The 25,039-nt window shown below is 52.7% G+C and overlaps 1 long non-coding RNA gene across 1 annotated transcript in view; it reads right to left on the bottom strand.

Annotated features, from left to right (window-relative positions):
* The window catches only part of LOC115524445, a 47,641-nt gene extending 30,461 nt beyond the window's left edge, over nt 1–17,180 (bottom strand). Inside the window, exon 1 of the long non-coding RNA XR_003972105.1 lies at nt 16,974–17,180. This is a non-coding gene — a long non-coding RNA (uncharacterized LOC115524445). The remainder of the gene's footprint in view (nt 1–16,973) is intronic.
* Between the last annotated feature and the right edge of the window lie 7,859 nt (nt 17,181–25,039).

The raw sequence follows: 25,039 nt of genomic DNA, 5'->3' as shown, positions 1-25,039 counted from the left end.
CCAGGAAGGACACCTCAACATGGAAAGAAGGGGCTGACAGGCCACCTGCTGTGTCCAACCACACAAAGGGGGATCTCACGGTCATATCCAGAAGCTTAGGGCTGAAAAGCAACAGGTGCATTAAAAAGTACAAAAGGATGGGCGCACCTGGCTGGCTCAGTCTGTGGAGCACTTGACTGTTGTTGACCTCAGGGTTCCAAGTTCGAGCCCCACACTGGATGCAGAGATTACTTAAAAATAGTATCTTGGGGGTGCCTGGGTGGCGCAGTCGGTTAAGCCTCCGACTTCAGCCAGGTCACGATCTCGCGGTCTGCGAGTTCGAGCCCCGCGTCAGGCTCTGGGCTGATGGCTCGGAGCCTGGAGCCTGTTTCCGATTCTGTGTCTCCCTCTCTCTCTGCCCCTCCCCCGTTCATGCTCTGTCTCTCTCTGTCCCAAAAATAAATAAACGTTGAAAAAAAAAAATAGTATCTTGGGGCCCCTGGGTGGCTCAGTAGGTTGAACGTATGACTCTTGATTTCGGCTCATGATCCCAGGGTTGTGGGATCTATCCCCACATCAGGCTCTGCACTGAGCATGGAGCCTGCTTTATATTCTTTCTCTCTCCCTCTTCCTCTCCCTCTCTCTCAAATACATACATACAAACATACATAAAATATTTTTTAAAAAATACAAAAGTATAAAAACAACAATAGTTAACACTAAACACATTAAAAGTTAAACTATCAGGGGGCACCTGGGTGGCTCAGTCAGTTAAGTGTCCCACTTCAGCTCAGGTCAGGATCTCAAGGTTCCTGAGTTCAGACCCCAATTCAGATCCTCTGGCCTTGCCCTCTCTCTCTGCCCCTTCCCTACTCTCTCACTCTCTCAAAAATAACCATTTTTTTTTTAAATAAAAATAAAAAGTTGAACTACTGGGGTGCCTGGGTGGCTCAGTCCGTTGAGTGTCTGACTTCAGCTGAGGTCATGATCTCACAGTTCATGGGTTCGACCCCCACATCAGGCTCTGTGCTGACAGCTCGGAGTCTGGAGCCTGCTTCGGATTCTGTGTCTCCCTCTCTCTCTGCCCCTCCCCTGCTCACACACTCTCTCTCTCTCTCTCTCAAAAATAAACATTAAAAAATAAGTAAACATTAAGAAAAAAATTTTTTAAGTTGAACTATCATCTCAGCTGAGAAGAATATTTCCAGATGTTAATTGCTATACACTGATTAAATAAAATGACATATTAGAGAATGAGTAAATGAAAGCTCAGGTATATTAAGTCCTCATCTTCCACAGTAAGAAGTCAATAAATAATAATTAAATGGGGGAAAACACCCATAAATACTATAAACATTAATTTAGTAATCACATTTCTTAAAGTAAATATGAGAACAAATGGCTATAAAATCAAAATTAACTCTAAGTTTAGGAACGGGGAGATAAGGCAGATGTCAAGTGTTTTATAATTAACTTCTTAAACTACGTTCTCGAGTTTTAACTTTTTCCTAACTTTTTAAAACAATGAAAGGGGCACTTGGGTGGCTCAGCCGGTTAAACGTCTGGCTCTTGACTTCGGCTCAGGTCACGATCTCACGGTTCATGGGTTCGAGCCCCACATTAGGCTCCGTGCTGACAACGTGAAGCCCGCTTAGGATTCTCTCTCTCCCTCTCTCTGCCCCTCCTCCACTCATGTGCTCTGTCTCTCTCTCAAAATAAATAAATAACTTTAAAAACTAAAAGTAAAATGCATTGCTTTAAAAAGAAAAAAAAAAAAAAAACACTTGGGGCACCTGGGTGGCTCAGTCGGTTGAGTGTCTGACTTTAGCTCAGGTCATGATCTCCCGGTCTGTGAGTTCAAGTCCTACGTCAGGCTCTGTGCTGACAGCTCAGAGCCTGGAGCCTGGAGCCTGCTTCGGATTCTGTGTCCCTCTCGCTCTCTGCCCCTCCCCCTGCTCGCTCACACGCGCGCGCTCTCTCTCTCTCTCTCTCTCTCTCTCTCAAAAATAAAAATAAACGTTTAAAAACAATTAAAAAAAAACAATTAAGGGCAAGACTAGACAAAAACAATAAGAAAAATGCACACAATTGAAAAGACCTGCCCAGTTACTAGAACGCTACCCCTCTCCACCATCGGTGATGAGTGTCCATGCACATGACCCCCACACCACCCTCTGGCTTTAGCCTCAGCTCCGTGGACGATCTGGTCCCCACCACGGCCATCCCCCCAATACTCACCGCAGGCATCCTACCAGCCCCAACCTTTCAGCTCACTCAATCAGGTAAGCAAATTCCGACACCCATCAGCCACCCCCATCCCGGGACCCACTATTACAGTCTTCCTCTCCCCTCCCTCCCCCATCCCCACCTCCTCTGAGCCAGCCTCAATTCCATGGCGTAAACTAAGCCCTGACCTTCCTTCTCTGTCTGTGCGCCTGGCTGGCAAACCCCTCCCTGCTGAATCCAGTTCTGGCCAATCCAGAGCCTGGATTGCTGAGTGTCCTGGTAAAACCACACCCGCGATGGATCGCTGGGCTGGCCTCACATGTGGAGCCCAGGGAGGCCCTACCATCTCTCCCTAACCCTAACCCTAACCCTAACCCTAACCCTAACCCTACCATCTCTCCCCAACGCCTTCACCTCCACCCCACGCCTCCTCCCTCCCCTCACCGGCAGCCCTTAAGCGCTCAGGCTACCCTTGGCACCACCTCCCCCTGCATCTCCACTTTTCTTCACCCCTCCACCTTCTCCCCAGCCCCTCTTTCTCTTTCTGGCGGCCTACAGACATGCTCTGCCTCCCCCACCAGCCAGGAGTCCTCGCCCTCTTCATCCGGCTCACAGTCTGCTCCCCCCCCACCCCTATTCCCAGCATCGCAGTAATTCCTTCCAAGGTGCCTCCCTTCTCTGCTCACCCTCCACCAGCTACACCTGTCACTCAGGAGGAAAACTAGACTTCTCAGAACAGCCTACGAGACCCCCATCACCTGCCTTGCCCCCTGCGCCTGACTCCGGAACCCCAGGGTCTGTCTGCAACTCATACTCCAGCCACTCTGTCCACCAGCATTGCAGGGCATGCCTGACCCCCAGCTGCACAAGCTAGATTGCAATCCCCTTTTCCTGCCTTATTTCCCCTTAATACACTATATAATGCACTATATATCATACTTATTTTATGTCTACTTCGCTAGAACGTAAGCCACACGAAGGTATTCTTGTCTGTTTTGTCCACTGCGCAACTCTGTAAATTTGATGAACAAATCAATTAAACTTAAAAAAAAAAAAAAAAAGCTTCCTTTTTCTTTATCCCACTGTGATAAGCAGAATACTCCCCCAAAAATGCCCACACTCTAATACCTGGACCTTGTAAGATACCTTCCATAGCAAAAAGAACTCTGCAGATGTAATTAAGATAGGGGACTTATCCTGGATCAGGCAGATGGGCCCAATATAATCGCATAAGCCCTTAAAAGGAGGACTCTGGAGGCAGGAGACATGCTGCCCAAGTCATAAAGATCCTATCTCGATAGGGATTCGCTGGCTGGCCTCACTGGAAGCAAGAAGGACCGTGAAGCAGCTGTAGGAGGCACAGCAAGAAAAGGGTGGCCGCGGCCCCCACACTGCGAGACTGATTGGAGCAGCCTCACCTCCAGAGTCTCCAGAAGGGACTGCAGCTCTGCGGACACCTTCATCTCAACCTCGTGAGATTCTAGGCAGAGCACCCCGCCGAGCCATGCTGTTCAGGCTTCTGATCTACAGAACATGAGATAATACAGGATTCTGGTCTCGGCCGCTAAATTTGTGTTCCTTTTGTCACAGCAACATATAGAAGCTACACACCCTCTACACTCCCCAGGCACCATCTCACCTCTCTCCTCTTACAGCCAACTCCGCAAAAGGGTTGAGACTCACATTTTCCAATTATTCTCCCTTAAACTACCCCCTCGTATTCACCTCTGCTCACCCCACTCAAGTGGCCTACTACCATGCTCCCTCCTTACTGGCCTGTGCTCCTCCCACCTAACATGTCTCCCCCTAACTGCTTAGGTCTGCGAGCCTGGAGCTCTGGCCACCTTCCTAGAGAGCTGTCCAGCACCGTGGCTCTCAGAGAGACTTGGACCAGGCAGCCAGAGTCTGAATTCCTGTTCTACCACTTTCTAGGCAGTCACGTGGCCCTGGCTCAGGGCCCCACTTCCTCTCACAAAACAGGAGGATCACAGCACCTACTGTTCAAGTATCATCATGAATGTCAGATGTAACACAGGTACGTGCTTGGAAGCATGCCAGCACACAGAGAGCTGTATGGCGAGAGCTAGGTTTCGATCATTTCCACTCGCCTCCTCGGTGAGCTAGCTCCCGTCTCATCGCTCTAAACACACCTAGAGTTCTGCTCCCATACGTTTACCTCTTGCCCAGCCTCTTCTCTGCATTCGTCTTGGATAGCCACTGCGTACTCAGTGTCTCTCCCCAACGCTAATGGTGATACAGGACATGATTTACCTTCCCACCTCACAACTAAATAAATGAAAATACATGAAACAACATCTCCAGAAACTGGACAAGAGGTTCTGCAGACCATGACCTCCAGAGACAGAAAACAAACAAATGAGGGGCAGGTCTCCCTAAAGTGAGGAGACAGACAAAGGGGCCAGAATGTGCAGAGCAAGCCACAGAGGGGTCCTCGAATCTCTGCCCATCTCACTCATCTGCCCAGGCACGACCACCAGCTCCCGCGTCTTGGAAAAGCCGCTGAAAGCAGCTGGAGGGTACCAGGATGCCGGCACAGGGCCAGTAAGCCGCGGGGGGGGGGGGGGGGGGGGGGGGGGGGGGCGGGGGGAACCATCATAAAACCCAGGGCATCAACCAGAGTTCTGAGAAGGAACCCACCTCGGGGCGCCTGGGTGGCTCAGTCGGTTAAGCGTCTGACTCCAGCTCAGGTCACGATCTCACAGTCTGTGAGTTCAAGCCCCACGTCGGGCTCTGGGCTGATGGCTCAGAGCCTGGAGCCTGCTTCCAGTTCTGTGTCTCCCTCTCTCTCTGCCCCTCCCCATTCATGCTCTGTCTCTCTCTGTCTCAAAAATAATAAAAACGTTAAAAAAAAAAAAATGAGAAGGAACCCACCTCAAGAGGGGGGTGAAATCAGCCCCAGACCAAAGGCTGCTCCGGCCCCTCCTTTAAGACCAAACAGTGTCCAAGTTGCTGAGCTTCAGACCAGGAAAAAGCTCAAGGATATTTAAAGAAATACAATAATATTCAGGGCAAGGTGAAATTCATGATGTCTGACATCCAGTAAAAAATTACAGGAATGCAGGGGTGCCTAAGTTGCTCAGTTAAGTGTTGACTTTGGCTCAGGATGTGATCTCAGGGTTCGTGCCCCATGTCAGGCTCTGTGCTGACAGCTCGGAGCCTGGCCCTGCTTCAGATTCTGAGTCTCCCTCTCTCTCTCTGCCCCTCCCCCGCTCATGCTCTGTCTCAAAAATTAACAAACGTTAAAAAAAAATTTTTTTAATTACAGGCATGCAAAGAAACAGAAAAATACAACCCATAATGGGGGTGGGGGGAGATCTATCAATAAAAACAGACCCAGAAATGACAGATGATTAAGGAAAAAAAAAAAAAAAACAAGAAATGACAGAACATAAAATCAGGGGACAGTAACATTAGAAGTCGTCATAACTATACTCCATATGCTCACGGAGGGGGACAGTATCACAAGCATGTGAATCGGTACAGACGACACATGAAAGACCCGAAGCGAAGTTCAAGACACGAGACCTACGATGTCTGAGAGGGAAAATATGCTGGATGAGATTAATAGAAGATCGGACACCACAGATTAGTGCACCTGAAGACACAGCCCAGAAATGAGCCCAAGTGAAACAAAGAGAGAAAAGCAGACCGAAAAACATGATCTGAGACTGTGGGGCAACCTCCGGTGGCCTGACTTGTGTGTAACAGAGTCCTCAAAGGCAGGACGGGGACAGAAAAAGTATTTGAAGAATAATGGCCAAATCTTTTCAAATTTGGTGAAAACTAGAAACCCACTGATCTCAGAAGCTCGAACCCCAAGCACAAGAAACATGAAGCAAATGACAAGGCACATGACAAATAAAACTGACTAAAACCAGGGAACATACATGAGAAGCACCCAGAGGAAAAAGCCACATCGCACACAGGCGAACAGTGGTAAACACGGTGGCAGACGTACCTCTGGAAACAGGGCAAGCCTGAGACACAGCCGCACCTTTAACATCGTGGGACAGAAGATCTACCTTGTGGTCTCCGTCTGGTTCAACCCAACCTCACCTTCCACGGTTAATACAACAGCCACCCAAACTGCCTCCCATTTCAACCCTCGTCCCCGCTGCTCACTCTCTATACAGAAGCAAATGATCTCATTAAAAGCAAAGTAATTTGGGTGAGATCGTGTGTGCTGAAAACTTCCCAGGATTCCTACAAGGCCTGACACGCTCCGCCCTCCGCTCCCGCAGCCCGTGCTCACCGAGGGCCTCCGCACCTCCACCTGCAGAACTCACTTCCGCATCTCCTCCAAGCTTCCTTAGAATACACCTTCTCCAGGCTACCTGACCTGACCTGACCACAGGCTGAGAACCACCCACACTCTCTGTCCCTCTTCCCTACTGTATTTTTCTCCACGACAGAGCAACAAAAAGATGAATGGAGATAAATAGATACCTGTTTTTCTCATTTATTTTGTCCGTCTAGTCTCACAAGAATTTAAGTTCTGAAAGTACAGGGATTTTGTCCATTTGGTTAACCACCGAATCCCTGGTACCTAGAGTAGAATAGTGCCTGGCACATAGCAGGCATCAATAGATTTCTTGGGGCCGCCCGGTTGCCCTCAGTCACTTAAGCGTCTAACTCCTGGCTTGGGGGCAGGTCATGAACTCACAGTTTGTGGGATCGAGCCCCACATCAGCACACAGCCTGCTTGCGATTCTCTTTCTCCTTCTCTTTGCACCTCCCCAACTCATGCTCATTCTCCATCTCTCAAAATAAATAAATAAACTTAAAAAAATAGATTTTTTGAATGAATAAATGGTACGATTCTACCAGAAAACAGAATCCAGAAAAATAAATAATTTTGAAATATACAACTACAAAATACACTTCACTCTTGGCGCTGCACCAAAAGTATAGCAAAACAAGAACATTATACAAAGAAATACGTTTTCTTCGCTACTTAATATTAAACAGATTTAAATTAGACCTACAGCAAATGCTACATTAGAGAATATACACCAGACATCAGCCCCCAGCAGAGGAGCATCTCCTGTCCCTCTGTGACCAGCATCCGTGCGAGGGGCCCACATCTCCATCCCGTGGATGACAATCTCAAAAAGGCCAAGCCTCAGGAACTGAACAACTCGGTACAAACGGACCCTCAGACCATCACTTTCCCACCTCCCTCTTCCTCCATTCTCAACACTTGGGAAAGCTATGTATGTACTATGTTACCCAAGGACGGCTCAAATTGTGGCGAAAGAATAAGGCAACAAAGGGGCACCTGGGAGGCTCAGTCAGTTGAGTGTCCAACTTCGGCTCAGGTATGATCTCACAGTTTGTGAATTCAAGCCCCACATCGGGCTGTCTGCTGTCAGCCTGTCAGCACAGAGACCGTTTCGGGTCCCCTGTCCCCCTCTCTCTGCCCCGCCCCCACTTGCATTCTCCCAAAAAAGTATTTTAAGCTTTAAAAAAAAGAAGGTGGCAACAAAGTTTAAAAAGGATAATTGAGCAGAAGCTACAAGCTAACTAAACGTAACTGAGTTTGTGAGGAGCGTGTCCTACAGAAGCAAGACCTACCGAAAACTACTTGTAGATGGAGGCACACCCCCAGCAGGATTCATTATGAACTCAACCACAGAAGGCTCTGACTCTCATGGGTGCGAGGTTCAAAATCAGGTTCTGATTTGGTCGTGCTGTGCCTGACATAAAGGAAAAAAGGCTATAGGGCGCCCGGTGGCTCAGTCGGTGAAGCGTCCAACTTCGGCTCAGGTCATGATCTCGCAGTTCATGGGTTCGAGCCCCACATCAGGCTCTGTGCTGACAGCTCAGACCTGGAGCCTGCTTCGGATTCTGTGTCTCCCTCTCCCTCCCTCTGCCCCTCCCCTGCTCATTCTCTGTCTCTCTCTCTCTTTCTCAAAAAAAAAAAAAATTAATAAACTTGAAGAAAGAAAGAAAGAAAGAAAGAGAAAGAAAGAAGAAAGAAAGAAAAAAGAAAACAAGCAAGCAAGCATAACGGGAGCACCTGGATGGCTTGGTTGGTTGAGCATCCGATTCTTTTTTTTTTTTTTTAATGTTTTTATTTATTTTTGAGACAGAGGGAGACAGAGCACGAGCAGGGGAGGGGCAGAGAGAGAGGGAGACACAGAATCCGAAGCAGGCTCCAGGCTCTGAGCTGTCAGCACAGAGCCCGACACGGGGCTCGAACCCGCAAACGGTGAGATCGTGACCTGAGCTGAAGTCAGACGCTCAACCGACTGAACCCCCCCAGGCACCCCGGTTGAGCATCCGATTCTTGACCTTGGCTCAGGTCAGGATACCACAGTTTGTGAGATGGAACCTTACATCGGGCTCCACACTGACGGTGCGGAGCCTGCTTGGGATTCTTTCTCTCCCTCTCTCTCTCTCTGTCCCTCCTCCACTCTCACGTGTGCACACTCACATGTGCTCTTTCTTCTCCCAAAACAAATGAATAAAATTTTTTAAAAAAGAAAAGGCAAAACAAATCCCAGTGCAGCACTGACATCCTAAGGCTTAGCTCCAAGGGCTTTAGGTACACTGAATAACTAACCCTCATTACGCTCTTGAGTTGCCACCAGAAGGGATTTTAAAGGCAAGAAAAACACCTTACCACCCAAACAAAAACCAGGCAACCCTACTTGGATGCTGGTCTCCACACTTTTAAGCAACACTGTAAAACAGACACCAGGTCCTGGGGTAGGTGAGAAGGTAAATGGGAAACATCTTGAATACAAGGATACACAAAACCACCGCAGCTCTCACTGGGTTTAAACTGGGGGTGAAAACAAAGACTCCAGACTCTACTAGGCCACAATTTGCAAAGATGAGGAATCAAAGGGTACAGTATCAGGATCTGACCCAAACCGCTGGTCAGCAACGTCTTATCCTAAATGAACACATCCAGCATCACTCAACTCCCCGTTTCCTGAGGCAGCTGAGGGAGCCGTGTGGGGCCAGAACCTAGCAAGGGAAGTGGGTCTCCGCCTCACGGCAAAGACCTTCCTGTCCTTGTGGGGCCCAGAGCAGCTGTGGGCACGTTACTGCCCTTCTGCTGCACCCCCACTAACACAGACAACAAACTCCAAGGGCCAGACCACAGGCCCCATCCCCACACCCTGTGTGCCTCTCACCTTCCCACTGGTGGCTCTCAACTCCCACTGAAGTCTTTCTGACTCCACTTCCCACTCTTTCCCTATAGGGTGACTGTGGGCCCCAGTCCTAATCCTCTTTGGCAGTAACACTGAAGGAAAAAGAATGAAGGGTGGCAGGAAGTGATGTGAGAAGGCAGGCAGGGACAAGAGTGTCGCCACAAGTTTAAACTGCATCTTCCGGGCAACCGCAACATTTTGGGCAAGGCTCGGACTCGCCTCTCCCTCTCTGGCACTGTGCATCTGTGCATCTGGCCGTCCCCAGCTCAGTCACCAGGGCACTGTTTTAAAACAGGCCACCTCCTCCTCCCTGCACGCTTCTGATTCCAGACAGGCGTGGCGTGCAGGGCCCTCTCTCCCACAGAGCCTCAGGGCTGGTCTTATCGCTCGGCCTCAGCCCCCAGCTCCTGGTGGCGACTCCCACTTGAACTACCCACCCTGAAGTTCTCATAATCAAATGGCACATGCAACTTTCCATGATATTTCAACCATGGCAACGTCATCCCAAAGTCAGTTATCGTGAAAAAGGCCAAGAGAAATCAGTAAATACAGTCTTATCATCCCAACCTCAGACATTACACGGCCCGTGAAAACTGTTCATTTCTATTTTCTTAAGTGTACCACTCATTTTGTTAAGCTGAGGGCAGACTTCTTTGATCTGCTTCACAGTGCACTGGAAGCTAACGAAAACCATCAACTTTCTAACTCCCGCACTTGTGGTTTCCATATCAAACCTCTGTGCTGATCACAATGAAAGGGCAAGACAGGAGGGTGCCTGTCCTACGTATCTGTCTTACATTCATTTCACACACCGAGTCCAGGCAGGGAGTGGACACACTTTAAGCAAAAAAAAAAAAAAAAAAAAAAAAAAAAAAATGCTCGACAAGGCCACAGGCAAACATGAAACATTCCAAAGGCTGACGCAGACCTACCTTTCTTAGGTGTCTGAGCACCTGGTGCCCTCTGTCCCCTAGGACCTCTCCACCTTGTTTTCGGGCAAGGACTCATCTTGTCCACCTGACAGCCTCTCATTCTCTGCATACTACATTCAGGAGTCCACAACGTAGGAGGTGCTCAATAAAGATGAACGCACTGGTGAGAACGCACCTCCCTATTTGTCTGCAAACTCTTTAGGGGGACAGGGACCACATGTCCTGTTTCTCCAAACCCCACAAATTTCACATAACAGATCAGATGCCACCCCTTGCCCCAAACCTGAGGCCCGATCTGTCCCAAGATCCAGAACCGGTAAGACTTTGGGAGGAAGCAGAGCACGTGGCCATCGTGTCCTGGAAGCACACGCTTGTGAACACTCACTCGCACAGGAGGGAGACCACACACAGCTTCCCGGCTCTGCAAGGCCAGGGTTGTGGCCAAAGGAGTTCACTGAAGATGTACAAAAAAAGACTTCTGGCTCTGGGAGTCTCATAAGTTTTGAAATTTGAGCTAAGGGAAGCCGGCCTCGAACCCAAGAACCTGCAAAACAGACCCACGAAATTCTGAGGCACCCAGAGCCCCGCCCACTCAGGAGCTCACACCAGGGAGTCACATTCTGCGTTAGCGTGAAACAGCGCTTCCTACATGGCACTGGAACCCTCCCCTGTGATCTGACTCTATTTTTTAAAAGCCAAGGAAATGTTATTCAGCCCCACAAAGACAGCCCTCCCAACAACTCCGCAACTACAAAATCCTGACACACACTGTTGCGAAAACAACAGAGTGAAAGTCATTTTAAGAGGAGAGAGAAGTAATGCTAAGTATCCGACACGAGAAAACACTCATCACCAGGACATTTCAACGTGTCATAAGAGAAACAGAGAGAGTCCCCGACTTCAGAGGAGCCAGAAGGAAAACAAGGGGATGCCCAGGTATTTCCTCGAAGCAATAACCACCAACCTTGGCAGACAAATTCAACCTGGATCAAAGACTTCCTCCCCTAGCCCAGCACGGGGATCGTCCCTCCCTTTGCCCTCCGTCACGCGCTCCCGAAATCAGTTTCTAAAGAGTATATATTATGCAAAAGAAAATTCGCAAGAAGAGCATTCTTTTTCAAAAAGTCATCATTTTTTAAATGTCCAGTCAAGACTAAAACGAACCTTAAATTTTTTCAAGGACTTTAAAAGTTAAAAAGCAGGGGCGCCTGGGTGGCGCAGTCGGTTAAGCGTCCGACTTCAGCCAGGTCACGATCTCGCGGTCCGAGTTCAAGCCCCGGCTCTGGGCTGATGGCTCAGAGCCTGGAGCCTGCTTCCGATTCTGTGTCTCCCTCTCTCTGCCCCTCCCCCATTCATGCTCTGTCTCTCTCTGTCCCAAAAATAAATAAACGTTGAAAAAAAAAAAATTTAAAAAAAAAAAAAAGTTAAAAAGCAGACCGACAAATTCTGGTTCTGCTCCTTATTATTACTCAGGAAAATCAAGTACCACCTTTACGTTTCATTTCCTACACAGATGCATAACCCGAACTTAGCGTGTTACGTTCAGTTCTCCACATCCAATTTATGACTCACAACAAACGGAATTTTATGAACTAAATGTTTTGAACTCTAGTCATGTTAAAATATAATTCAAAGGGGTGCCCAATTGCAACGAAGTTATCAGAAATGGAGAGGACAGAGTTTTGTGACCAACACAATGAGCCGAGCACTGATACTCATTCTGCCAGTTTATCACTGCACCTGCAGCAAAACTGCATGCTTTCACCAAGAACACGGGAAATGCGTTTTTGCCAAATAGCTACACGTCTCCACTTGTTCCCCTTCATTTGAGTGAGTGCCTGGAGGGAGTAAATAAAACCCCCGCAAGCACGATGGAAGTGTCTCCCTTCACCTGCACGGGCCCCGCCCCCGCCACCTCCCGCTTGGAGGAATAAATGACAATTTCCTGCCCATTGGCAACGTGACTGGTCTCACAAGAGTAAAGACCCATCGCTCTCTTTCATTGCAGTCTTGGTTGTTTTTGTTTTGTTTTGTTTTTTTGAGACAGAGAAAGCACGAGCTGGAGAGGGGCAGAGAGAGAGGAAGACAGGAACCAAAGTGGGCTCCCCGCTGACAGCAGAGAGCCCAGTGTGGGACTCGCACCCACGAGCCATGAGGTCATGATCTGAGCCAAAGTCGGACGCTCAGCCGACTGAGCCACCCAGACGCTCCTCAGTCTTGGTTATTTTGCAGCCAATGAGGAGTCTGTCAACATTTTCAGCAGTGTTTCATATTCTCAACACTGTTCTCGTGTTGACATGTCAATGGTAATGCATAAAAACATGCATTAACTGGGGCGCCTGGGTGGCTCAGTTGGTTCAGTGGCCAACTTTAGCTCAGGTCATGATCTCACCGTTCCTGGGTTCAAGGCTCACATCGGGCTCTGTGCTGGCAGCTCAGAGCTTGGAGCCTGCTTCAGATTCCGTGTCTCCCTCTCTCTCTGCCCCTCCCCTGCTTGCTGTCTCTCTCTCTCTCTCCCTCTCTCAAAAAAAAATAAACATTAAAAAAACTTTTTAAAAAAGACATGCATTGGGGCGCCTGGGTGGCGCAGTCAGTTAAGCATCCGACTTCAGCCAGGTCACGATCTCGCGGTCCGTGAGTTCGAGCCCCGCGTCGGGCTCTGGGCTGATGGCTCGGAGCCTGGAGCCTGTTTCCGATTCTGTGTCTCCCTCTCTCTCTGTCCCTCCCCCGTTCATGCTCTGTCTCTCTCTGTCCCAAAAATAAACATTGAAAAAAAAAAAAAAAGACATGCATTAACTTAGACATGCCTGTCCAATGACACATCACAGGTGTAAAAGTAAACAAAAGTTCCAAAATAACCAAATAACAAATAACTATTATTTTCCCAATTTCAGCAGGGCTTTTGTTTTCTTTAAACCCATCACTTGAATGTGTTATCAGTCAATGCAACAGCTCCGACAGACCTCAAGGGGATTGTACGGAGTGAGAAAAGCCAATCAACAGGTCACATACTACACAACTCCATTCACATGACGCCCCCGAGATGCTATGCAGACAGAACAGACTAGCAGTCGGGAGTGGGTACGCTGGCTAAAGGGGTAAGGCGAGGGGGCTTTGTGATGATGGAACAGCTCTGTGTCTTGATGAAGGTGGGAGTGACACGTAGCTACCTGTGACAAAAGCACAAAGACCTACACACACACACACACACACACACACACACACACACACACACACACACCAGTGTAGGTAAAACCGATAAAATGTGACTACACCCTGTGGAATGTACCAATGTCAGTTTCCTGGTGTTGAAATTGTACTGTCATGTCAGAAATCCCCCTTTGAAGAGGTGGGGTGAAGGGTGCCAGGACCTCCCTGTCCATTTCTTTGCAACTTCCTGCAAATCTATTTTTATTTCAAAGTAAAGATTTATTTAAAATTTGGGACTAAGTAAAAGGATGAGAATTTTTCTTTGAATTTGTTCATGTTTTATTCATGTTTTGAGAGAGAGCGTGAGTGGGTGAGGGCAGAGAGGCTCTGAGCCGTCAGCACAGAGCCCCATGTGGGGCTCAAAACTCAAGAGCCACAAGATCATGACGTGAGCCGAGGTCAGACGCTTAACTGACTGAGCCACGTAAGCGCCCCTCGAATTTTTCAATACCAACTTAAAAACAGAGAGAAAGAAACAACTCCTAACTCCCACACCCTGAAGTCACACTAGCCAAATTCAGTGGCCCTGGGCTGAAGTTCATCAAAAAGAATCCAGTTAATTTTATGAGGCACTGAATTAGTTTGCTACCTGAGCCATGAAAGCTACAGGCTTGAGGAACACAGCATGACAAGAGCACCTTTTCAAATCCCGGAGGGTATTCACTGTGGCTGTGCTAAGCAACGTTCCCAGCCAGCCGCCTGAAGCCCGTAACTTACATAAGGTGCAGACAGATGCAGAGCTCGCTCCTGAACGTCTTAAAGGGGGGAATTAAGACTCTAGCTCAGAAAGGCAAAGGGAGCTGCAATTTTAGAACTGAAAAGACCTCAAGTGGTTGCTCCTGCTCAAACCAACCCCTCGGTCAGCTGTGAAACCTAACTCAGCGGCCCACGGGCTGTGGGTCATGGCACAGGGGAGAGGCGGGCTGAGTCCAGACCCTGGCTGCCAGCTCAGTGCCCTCTCTCCTCAGAGCCTGGCTGCAGCCATCACAGCTCACCAAGAGACCAGTAAGCACATGAGATCAGAGGTGGGCGGGGAGAAGGGGAAGCAGGGACCCCTCTCCCTCCCCACAGGTGTAAGCCCAGACCAGTCCCGCCAGAGGTCAGCCCTCGGTCAGCCTCCAGGCACCAGCCCGCACGTGTTGCCCGTGTTTACGTTAGCTCCCTGCTGTTCCAGGCACTCTTGGCCCTCTGCCTGCAGGGCCCTTCAGAGAAAAACGGTGCAAGAATCATCTTCTAGCAAAGTCCTCTCTGGCTCACTGTCTACTCGTTTCCTCGGCACATGCCTCATGCCAGGCACTGTGCAAGCAGCGGAGGAGTGTGACGTGACAGAACGCGGTCCCCGCCGTGCGGGGCCAAGATCGCCGACACTGCTCTGAAGGAGCACGGCACCATGACTGACGGAAGAAAGGGCAGGGGCACAGCGAGGCTGGGAAGGGTTTCTGAGGAGGGGGCCGCACTAAACGGAGAGCTGGCCCCAAGAAGGACCAGGCACCCCTCCCCCTCATATAAGACTTCGGGGGAGAGGCTGTCTTACTCTTTGGTCCACACCGGCGGCCCTCCGGCAGAGGAAAACTCCCCCACGGGGCAACGTCTGGACGTGGCCTTGGGCGTCACAACGGAGGCATCTGGTCGTAGAGAGGCCAGGGACGCTGCTGTCCGCCACCAACAGACGCTTCTGCACCAGAGACGGTGGGCCCAGGTGTCAACAGCGCGGCGGAGGCAAAGTCCGGTTCTCCAGTCAGTCAACGAGCCACCGGCTGAGTCCTCAGTCCGCGGCAGGCGCCTCCTTGCAGCCAAGCGCAGACCTAGCAGGGTCACAGGTCTGGCACTTCGGGTGACGGCTGGCCGAGAAAACGGGTTCCAGCCTCGAGGTCTTTCTTGCCCAATGCGTGTTTCTACCAAAATGGAAGGGCTGACATCTCACGCCCAACTTAAGGCTGCTAAGCCTTCGGCCAAGGGTCCCCTGCAGCAGTAGTGCACATGCACCTGGCTTTACAAGACGCGCCCGGATTCAGAGTGCCACCGTCCTGAAGTCACAGCAAAAGCAAAGGAACAGACAAACGCTGCCTACTTGTGAAGGCACCAATCCGAGAGTGCGATACCACCCCGACTTCCTGCAGAGTAGCGGAGGGCCAGGAGATCCAGACTTCCACGGTCTGGGGACACGGGGCCCCCGGTGCAAGGAGGTGAGGGGTTCAACACAACAGCATTTACCATCAAAATATGCACTGAACCCAAGGCAATAAAAATCAGTCAACTATCTGGTGGGTACCGAAAACAATAAAACGCACCAGCAGGAAACCGGGTTTGTGTTTATTTTTTTTAAGCGAGGTAAAGGAGACGTCCTCTGAATGCCAAGAGCTCCTCTGCCGACCACCGCCAAATTCACTGCAGGACCCACGGGGCACCCAGCAGCCTCCCCGCCTGTTTCACCTTGCCGCGTGATTTTTTCCGCTCCGAGGAGGGCACGCGTGTCCCGGAACGGAGACGGCAGCCAGAGCAGTTTCCCTGCAGCCAGCCCACCCTCTAGGGCCCCAGTGTCTAGATTCCCCCGGGGAATGAGTCATTTTAATCAGGGCGCAGTAAGCCGCCACAGCCCGCGCAGAGCCGCTTCCCAGGGTTCGCTCTTCCCACTCCCTGAGCGAAAGTCCACGCTGTTTTGGAAAACGCTGGGTTAAATGCTCCATTACTAGAAAGACGGAGCAGATTGCTCGACATGACATCATGCTGGGGGGGGGGGAATGGGGGGGTCTTCGCCGGAACCGGGCCGACGATACCACAGCCCCCTACGGACGGGGTCGGCGAACACCACCCTGCACCCCGCACCCCTGCCCCCACTGCTCCCCGACCCGCGGCCCCCGCACTCCAGTCGGAGCCCCCGATCCCGCCTACCAGAGGCCTGCTGCGCCCTCCTCACCCGCCCTCTAGGTCCGCACCCGGGACCCTCGCACCCCCAGCCTGCGCCCCCTGCCCCCTGCCATCTGGGTCTGCACCCAGACCAACCCCGCCTGCGTCCCCAGACCCCCACCCCGCCCCGCGCCCCCTGCCCCCTGCCTTCTGGGTCGGCACCCAGACTCCCGCCCCACCCCAGGGGGGCGCCCCCGGACCCCCGCCCTCCAGGTCCTCACCCGGGACCCCGCCCCGCGCCCCCTGCCCCTGCACCCAGACCCCTGGCCCGCACCCCCGCACCTCGAGCCTGCGCCGCGGACTCCCACCCAGCGGCTCCGGGCCTGCGACCCCGGACCTCCGCCCCGCCCCGCGTCCCCCCTCCCCCGCCCCATCGCTGCCTTCTGGGTCCGCACCCAGACTCCCGCCCCGCACTCCCGTCCCCCGGGTCCGCACGCGGACCCCGCCCCGCGCCCCGCACCCGGACCCCCGCCCCGCACCCCCCGCACCCCCGCACCCCGCACCCACAGGCCGGTCCCGCGCCGCGGCCACTCACAGTTGCGAATGTCGGAGATGAAGACCGCCAAGCCCCGCATCCCGTCCCCCTTCGACACGGCCGGCATCTTCGGGCCCCGGGGAGCGGCCTGGGCTGGCGCGCCCGGAGGACGAGCGGGGAGCGGGAAGCGGGTCGCCGCCGCCTCTGGAGCCGCCTCAGCCGGAGCCGCCTCGGGCTCCGAGCTCCGCTTTCAGGGCCGCCGCCACGCGCGCGCGCACGCACTCACGCTCGCAGCTGCGGGCACGCACACGCTCACTCGCGCGGCGGCAGGCGGCGCGGGGACGAGCACGTCGAGCGCGGGCGCGTAAAGGCAGGAGCGGGGGCGCCCCTGCAGGCGGGCCGACGCGCCGTGCAGCGACGGATCATCTCCCCCACGGCTTTGACCTGGCCCAGGTTCTGGGGTACTTGCTGCCCACGTCGGGGGCTGGTCTGCGGCCAGAGCCCTAAGGGCCTGCTGCACATCACCCGACAGTCCTTTCTTAGCAAAGAGGGCCACTGAGGCCTGCAGAGAAAGGACGGCCCACCCCCACCCCGAGACAGCACCCGGTGACCGTAGGGCCCAGTCTAGACTTTGATCCCTCAACGCCCAGCCAGGACCCTTTGCCGATCTGCCACCACCCACCTCTGCACCCCGAGGTGAATGCAGAGGGCCGCCCCGTGGGTCAACCTCCCGCATTGCTACACCCAAGGAGTGTGTTTGGAGAGCAGGTGGCCCTGCTGAGCTGGCCTTCATGAAGCCACATGGCTTTGAAAAGGAAGCTTCCTCCTTATGGGGCAAGTGGGGGGCGGGGGGGGGGGCAGTATCTGGGCCCTGAACCTGGTCCTGGCCCAGACCCACAAAAGAGACCTCTGCCCCACCCTGGCTCACTTCCTCAGTTCCCAGTGAGAGGTCAGGCCCAGCTGGACCCTGACCAGGAGGAGGAAGGGGCGGGGCCCCTCCCACAGACCAGACACCCCACCCATGCTCTGGGCCTCCAAGACCCCCTGGGGGAAACCGGAACCCTGGCGGCTGGAATCTTTGTAAGAGAGCTATTTCCCCACCTTCCAAGACCTTCCAAAGAGCTGGGCCAGCAGAGGGCTTCCTGGAGGAGGGGAGATCCCCAGGGCCCACATCCCCATGCCACGAGATACCCCTCCCATGGCCAAGCCAGGGGACTCCGACAAGCAGACCCTGACCCACCCCCAGCAGCCACTCACAGAACAAGGCAATGCCCAGAGGCTGCGGGGACCCACATGGGGAATGGACAGAGTGCCAGCTCAGGCCAAGGTGGTGGGCTTCTCTGAAGAGGGGCTTGGAGTGGGACAGACATCCTATCTCCTTTCAGTGCTGCTGCTGGGCTTCCCAGGCCTCCTGGGATTCCCAAAAGTATGTGTGTGTTTGGGGCGGGGGTCCCAGAGCACAGCGAGGCACACAGGTGGCCGTGAGAAAGACCCCACACTGCCTGCCTCTCGGCTCCTGCAAGCCCTCGGGTCACTTATTAGAATCAGGCCTGAGTCCACCTGGCCCTCCCTAACCAGGTTATGCCCAGCGAGGGGCAGGCTGCCTTCACCTGTAAGAAGTGCTTGGAAACAGTTTCATTTCTTAAGTTCTGTGACTTGGACACCTGTCACATTTTAGCTACTTGTGGTCTCAACTCTGTTTCCAAGGGCAAGGGTGGAGCTGAGAGTCTCTTTCCAGCCCCCCCGGCCACTGAGAGGCAAGGGCCCCCGCAGACACAAGCCCAACACTGGCATCGTGAAGGAGGAAACAAAGGCTGGGGAGCCCAGAGCCTGCAGCACGGCCACGGTGCCCAGGGGCATCCGGCACCATCCGCCGGCTGTCCTGGCTCAGGCCTCCTGTCAGGTTGACAAGAATTGCTTCCCACGGTCTCTGGAGTGGGTTGCAGACATTGACCCTTCCAGATAACTGGGGTCGGTGGCCTGGTCCAGATGTGGCTAGAGGCCTGCGCACCCATGTGGGTCCAGGGACAGAGGTGTGGCAACCCTTGGTACCTGGTCGCGCCAGGCATGCGGTCACCAGGAGCGACACGCTTGGGGAAGGCCGCGCTCTGGGAACCGAGCGTGTCCCCTGCCTTGGATGGCGTGTTGAGCTTGAGGGGTTCGAGAACTCGGTGGTGGGCGGTGTTTTGAATGAAACGGACCACCTAGGGAAGGGGAGCAAGGAGCTCCAACTCCTGACAGGAGGCCACCCGTGTCCGTGGACCCTGTTTTTTGCAGCCATCAAACTGAGCCCAGAGCCACGCAGCTGGATTCGGGTCATTGCAAAATAACCACAGAAGTTGACTCTACTGCCTCCCCAGATGCCTCATGGAAAAGCTGGAGCACTAGTGTGGCACGGGCAGGGTCCAGAGAACCAGGACGGGGTCACAAAAAGTCACACCCCGGTGGGAAAGGCTTAGCCACCAAGAGAACACAAGAAGCTGACTTTATGCTGGCAGAGCTCTTCGGAGTGTGTGCAGGATGAAACCTGAGCGGGCACACCTGTCCCACGGGGCACCCCCCCATCTGGGGCAGCAGGGGCAGCTCGAGCAGCCGGCAGCTGGGAAGTGGACTCGGGTGGCCCATGCTAAACTAGGGTCGAGATGCCAGAAATTTCCGAATATAGTGCAGAGAAGGGAACTCAGAGATTTCTTTTCCCCCACTTCTAGGAGCTGGAAGTCCCAGGTGGGCGGGGCTGGTTCCCGCTGAGTCTGTGGCTGAGGATCTGGCCCAGGCTTCTCTCCGCTGGCAGATGGCCGTCTGCTCCCAGCGTCAGCTCATGCTGCCTCCCCTCTGTGATCATCTCCCTGCCCGAATTTCCCCTTTTCACAAGGACACCAGTCACACCGGATAGGGGATCTGCCCTACCCAGTATGAACTCAATTAATTACATCTGCAGTGACCCAAATAAGGCCACTGTCTTTTTTTTTTTAATGTTGATTTATTTATTTTGAGAGAGTGGGGGAGGGGCAGAGAGGGAGAGAGAGAGAGAGAGAGAGAGAGAGAGAGAGAGAGTCAGTCTCCCAAGGAGGCTCCAGGCAGAGCTGGACGCGGGGCTCGATCTCAGTTTGTGAGCCGAAATCAAAAGTCCGACGCTGAACCGAGTGAGCCACCCAGGCGCCCCAATAATGCCACATTCGGGGCGCCTGGGTGGCGCAGTCGGCTAAGCGTCCGACTTCAGCCAGGTCACGATCTCGCGGTCCGTGAGTTCGAGCCCCGCGTCGGGCTCTGGGCTGATGGCTCAGAGCCTGGAGCCTGTTTCCGATTCTGTGTCTCCCTCTCTCTGCCCCTCCCCCGTTCATGCTCTCTCTCTCTGTCCCAAAAATAAATAAACGTTGAAAAAAAAAATTTTAAAAAAAAAAAAAAGGAAAATAATGCCACATTCTGAGGGACTCCAACATGTGAACTTTTAGGGGACATGATCCTTCCCATAACAGAGCATGATGTGAGCACATAGGGGCAGGATTTTGAGTCAGTGTCCCCTTTTCCATCCTGATTACTTGGAACGTGATTTTGCTGGCTGGAACTCTGTCTCAGATGGCGATGATCCCCGCCCCCCCCCCCCCCCCCCCCCCGCACCAGCCCTCAAACCTCCTGTGTTCACGCCCCTGCCACCATGACTGGGGGCTCTGTTACTCCCCAGCTGGATCCTAATTAACACCTATTCCCATGCCTGAGAGTTCTGTGTCATTGAGTCCCCAGGGCTGTACGGGCATGTCATGCTGCCCCCCCCCCACTGTCCCCATCTTGTCCGGCCGCTTGTCTTTAAGACCACCTCACATCCACCCCCCGGGGGAGCTCACAGGGGCTCAATCATCAGTAAATGGCCACAGGAGCGATGCAGCTGGTGATAGCAGCCAGGGGAGGGGCGAAGGAGGCAGCCAGGAAAATGCAGCTGTCCCCACAGGATGTTACCAGAGCAGGCACCCCGTTCACTCCCAGAGTAGGGATCCATACCCTCCAGTTTCCCTAAGTGGCCTGTCGAAAACTACACCCTTTATGGGGCACCTGGGTGGCGCAGTCGGTTAAGCGTCCGACTTCAGCCAGGTCACGATCTCGCGGACCGTGAGTTCGAGCCCCGCGTCAGGCTCTGGGCTGATGGCTCAGAGCCTGGAGCCTGTTTCCCATTCTGTGTCTCCCTCTCTCTCTGCCCCTCCCCCGTTCATGCTCTGTCTCTCTCTGTCCCAAAAATAAATAAACGTTGAAAAAAAAAATTAAAAAAAAAAAAAGAAAACTACACCCTTTGACTTCAAAGGCCAGACCAACCGTGCCAACAGCCAGCCGGCTGTCCAGCACTGCATGGCGTTGGGTGTTTTGTGGCAAGGCATCCATCCCAGGCCACAGTGTCCACCCAGCCGTGACAGCTGACGGAATATATGTCACTTTCAAGAGCGGCCTAGGAAAAACAGCGTTAGGAAAGAAAACACGCCTACAGACACCGGTTCGGGCCTTTCCACACCACCGCGTTGCCTCAGTGTCCTGGGGCAGCCGTGACAAATGACCCCAAACAAGAGAAACTGATCCTCTTGCAGTCCTAGAGGCCAGAATTCCAAGATCAAGGTGTCAGCAGAGGGTTCCCCTGGAGCCTCCGAGGGAGACTGTCTTTACCTTTCTTCCAGTCGCTGAAGGCCGCCGGCACCCTTGGCCTGAGGCTGCGTAACCCCAATCTCTGCCTGTGTCATCGAGAAGTGGTCTCCGCCCCTGTATCTGTGTGTCTCAAATCTCCCTCTTTTCTCTTACGAAGATCCCTGTCACTGGATTTGGGGCTCGCCCTAAATCCAAGATGATCTCATCCTGAGATCCTTAATCACATCTGCAGAGACCCTACTTCCAAATAAGGTCACCTTCCCAGGCACTGGGGTTTGGGACAGGGGTCACCTTCTGGGGTCCACCATTTGCCCTGGTACAACACTAAGAAATTCTGCCCCGTTGGCCTCATCACACACAAACTGCCCCTCCCTTTGGCATCGGGGTATTTTAAGGTTGGTCGTGGGACGATGAGAAGCATAAAACCTGGCACTGATGCCTCCTGCAGGGCCACCCGCCCATCACAGGCACCTGCCTTAGGACCTGACACCTGCCTGACCTCTGAGTGGATACCAGTACACCAGACAGCCCGTGATACCCGGGCCACGGCCATCACCCCGGCCAAAGCCAGGGTGGCAGGGTCTCACATGGGAGACACGGACAAAAAACCTGCTGTGCTGGCTCTGGAGCTAAATCTGAAAGCTTCCACTGCACGTGAGTGCGCCCCACTCCTTCCTTCTTGCTCTGGACTTTGCTTATCCCAGCACCCAGGGAGGATGTCCCCGTCCACAAGCAGAGGGAGGGCTCGGCAGCAGGATATGCTGGTGTGTGTCCCTCTTCCTGGGCTTCCGGCCTCAAAACTGGAATGTTTTGAGGTTCGGGAGTGATAGTGCGCGGACTGATAGTGGCCTGGGCCCTGCCCTCGGGGCAACCCCTGGCTTAGGCCTTCCCCATTAAAACAGGACAAGTCACGGGTTGCCACTGCTGGGAAGAGCCTTGCCTTGTGCTGACTCGGCAAATGAGGAGAGGCCCGGGGCTACTTGTGAGATGAGGGCACCCCACCCTCACCCCACCCCAGGAACACACAAGCCTAGCCCCCAGCAGCCCAACAGCTGCCAGCCACATCCAACAGCCAGGGGCAAGTGCTCTTGGGATGTATAACGAGCTCCCCATAGTTACTTAGGGTTACTTTTTTTCTTTTTTTAAGTAATCTCTATGCCCAACCTGGGGCTTGAACTCATGACCCTGAGATAAAGAGTCACATGCTCTGCCGACTGAGCCAGCCAAGCGCCTCACTTAGGGACACTTGTGAAGCCGTCCCAGAGAGGCAGCCTCAGGTTAGGGACCCTCAGCTTGCCAAGTGCATCTGGGTGGGGAGCTCTGGCTCTGAGGGCGTCCCCAGAGCTTGGGGGCGAGGGGGTTCAGTGGGCAGCAGGAAGGCCTGTCTCTGCAGACCCATTGCTGCACGTCGGCATGTGTCTGCCCTCCTCTGTCCCCCAGTGCAAACAAGTAGGGGACAAGGAGGAGGACAGTGTGACGATGGGCCAGACCTGGGCTTGAAACTCAGAGCTAGAACCTCTGCCTGGGTACCCCACACCCAGCCCTGGTGGTGTGGGCTGCCTCACAGGCAAGATGGCCAGAATTTGGGGCTGAGGACTGGGTTTAGGGACCGGGCAAGGGGGTTATATGCTCAGATTTACACCAAATTAAAATAATTAGGATTTGACTTATTGAAGCTATAAATTCAAAACTTTAGTTTTTGGGGTTTTTTAAATTTATTTTTTTAGTATACATCCAAGTTAGGTAGCATCTAGTGCAACAGTGATTTCAGGAGTAGATTCCTTAGTGCCCTTGACCCATTTAGGCCATCCCCGCTCCCAGCACCCCTCCAGTAACCCTCTGTTTGTTCTCCACATTTAAGAGTCTCTTATGTTTTGTCCCCCTCCCTTTGTTTCCCTTCCCTTATGTTCATCTGTTCTGTGTCTTCAAGTCCTCATGAGTGAAGTCATAGGATACTTGTCTTTCTCTGACTAATTTTGCTTAGCATAATACCCTCCAGTTCCATCCACATAGTTGCAAATGACAAGATTTCATTCTTTTTGCTTGCCGAGTAATACTCCATTGTGTATATATACCACATCTTCTTTATCTATTCATCCATCAGTTGATGGACATTTGGGCTCTTTCCATACTTTGGCTATTGTTGATCAAAACTTAAGTTTTTAACCTGTTAAGTTCAATTTCACAAACCCTGTCATTTCCTTTATAAGCCTAGAAGATTTATAGTCATTTTTCAGGGGTCTGTCAAAATGTTTGGTCTCCTCTACAAACCCAGTGAATTAAGCATTTCTAATATTAAATGTATTATTATTTTTTTAATGTGTATTTATTTTGAGAGAGAGAGCAGGGGAGGGGCAAGAGAGAGAGGGAGACACAATCTGAAGCAGGCTCCAGGCTCTGAGCTGTCAGCACAGAGCCCGATGCGGGGCTGGAACCCACGAACCGTGAGATCATGACCTGAGCATAAGTCAGATGTTTCACCGACTAAGCCACCCAGGCGCCCCACATTTCTAACATTTTAAACTGAATTTATACATTCAGTATCTTTTAATTCCTTTTAAAGTGCTGTAGCTTGTCTGAATTGACAACACAATCTTGGGTGTGCCAAGAACTCATACACCCAATAGATTAAAATTTTGAACGTGGTGAACCCCAAGTTGTCTCAATGGTTCAGAAACTTGAAATACCAACTGTGTTGAGGTTTAACTTACCATGCAAGAATGAACACTTTAGTTCTGATTCTCTTAAAACGTTCTACGTGTCATTCTAAATCTTACTGTGGCTGAAAGATGTGTTCCCACTTAAAGAAGTCAGTTTTCAACCCAGGTTCTAGGGCCCCCAGAACCCTGCCCGGTGGGGGCTCTGCCGAAGGGGCTGGCGCTGTCCCTCCTTCCTGCATGCTCTTGGGTGTAGGGCAATGCTGGCTGAGAGGGAGCCCTGAGCGAACTTTGTAGTACTTGGGCTCCAAAGACCTCTGAACTCTATAGGAGCTCAGGCAGCCACTGTGTGATGACTATAGGCCTTTCTCACTACACCCGTGACCCTGCTGGGGTCTCAGCATTCCTGGGACTGAACAACCACCCGTGCATCTCCAGCAGAGCTTACTGGGGTCCTCTCCACAGCTCTGCCTGACTTGGGGTCACTACGCCAAAGGTCAGGCCTCGGGGCTGAGCTGGGTGCCAGGAACAGAGCTGCCCAGCAGCAGCTGGCACATGCCTCAGCACACACAGCAGCCCCCAGGCCCTTCTGGGAAGACTGGAGTTGGGGGGGGGGGGCGGTCAGCTGGCAGGAAATATGGGGAAGAGAAAGAAGGAAACATGACTAGGAAGAAAGAGAACAAAGTTCAGTTCAGGAAGAAGCCTCCTAAGCAGCAGAAATGGGGAAACAAGCCAGGCAGTGCGTCCTGGGGCTGGTGCAGAGCCAGGGTGGGGACGGCTGTGTGGTTTTCTGCAGGAAACTGCTGGGAACAGCTAGGGATGGGGGGGGGGGGGGGAGGGGGG

This window comes from Lynx canadensis, chromosome D1 (assembly GCF_007474595.2).
Source record: "Lynx canadensis isolate LIC74 chromosome D1, mLynCan4.pri.v2, whole genome shotgun sequence".
NCBI lineage: Eukaryota > Metazoa > Chordata > Mammalia > Carnivora > Felidae > Lynx > Lynx canadensis.
Note: the sequence above shows the minus strand (reverse complement) of the source record. Positions and strands in the feature narration are given on the sequence as shown.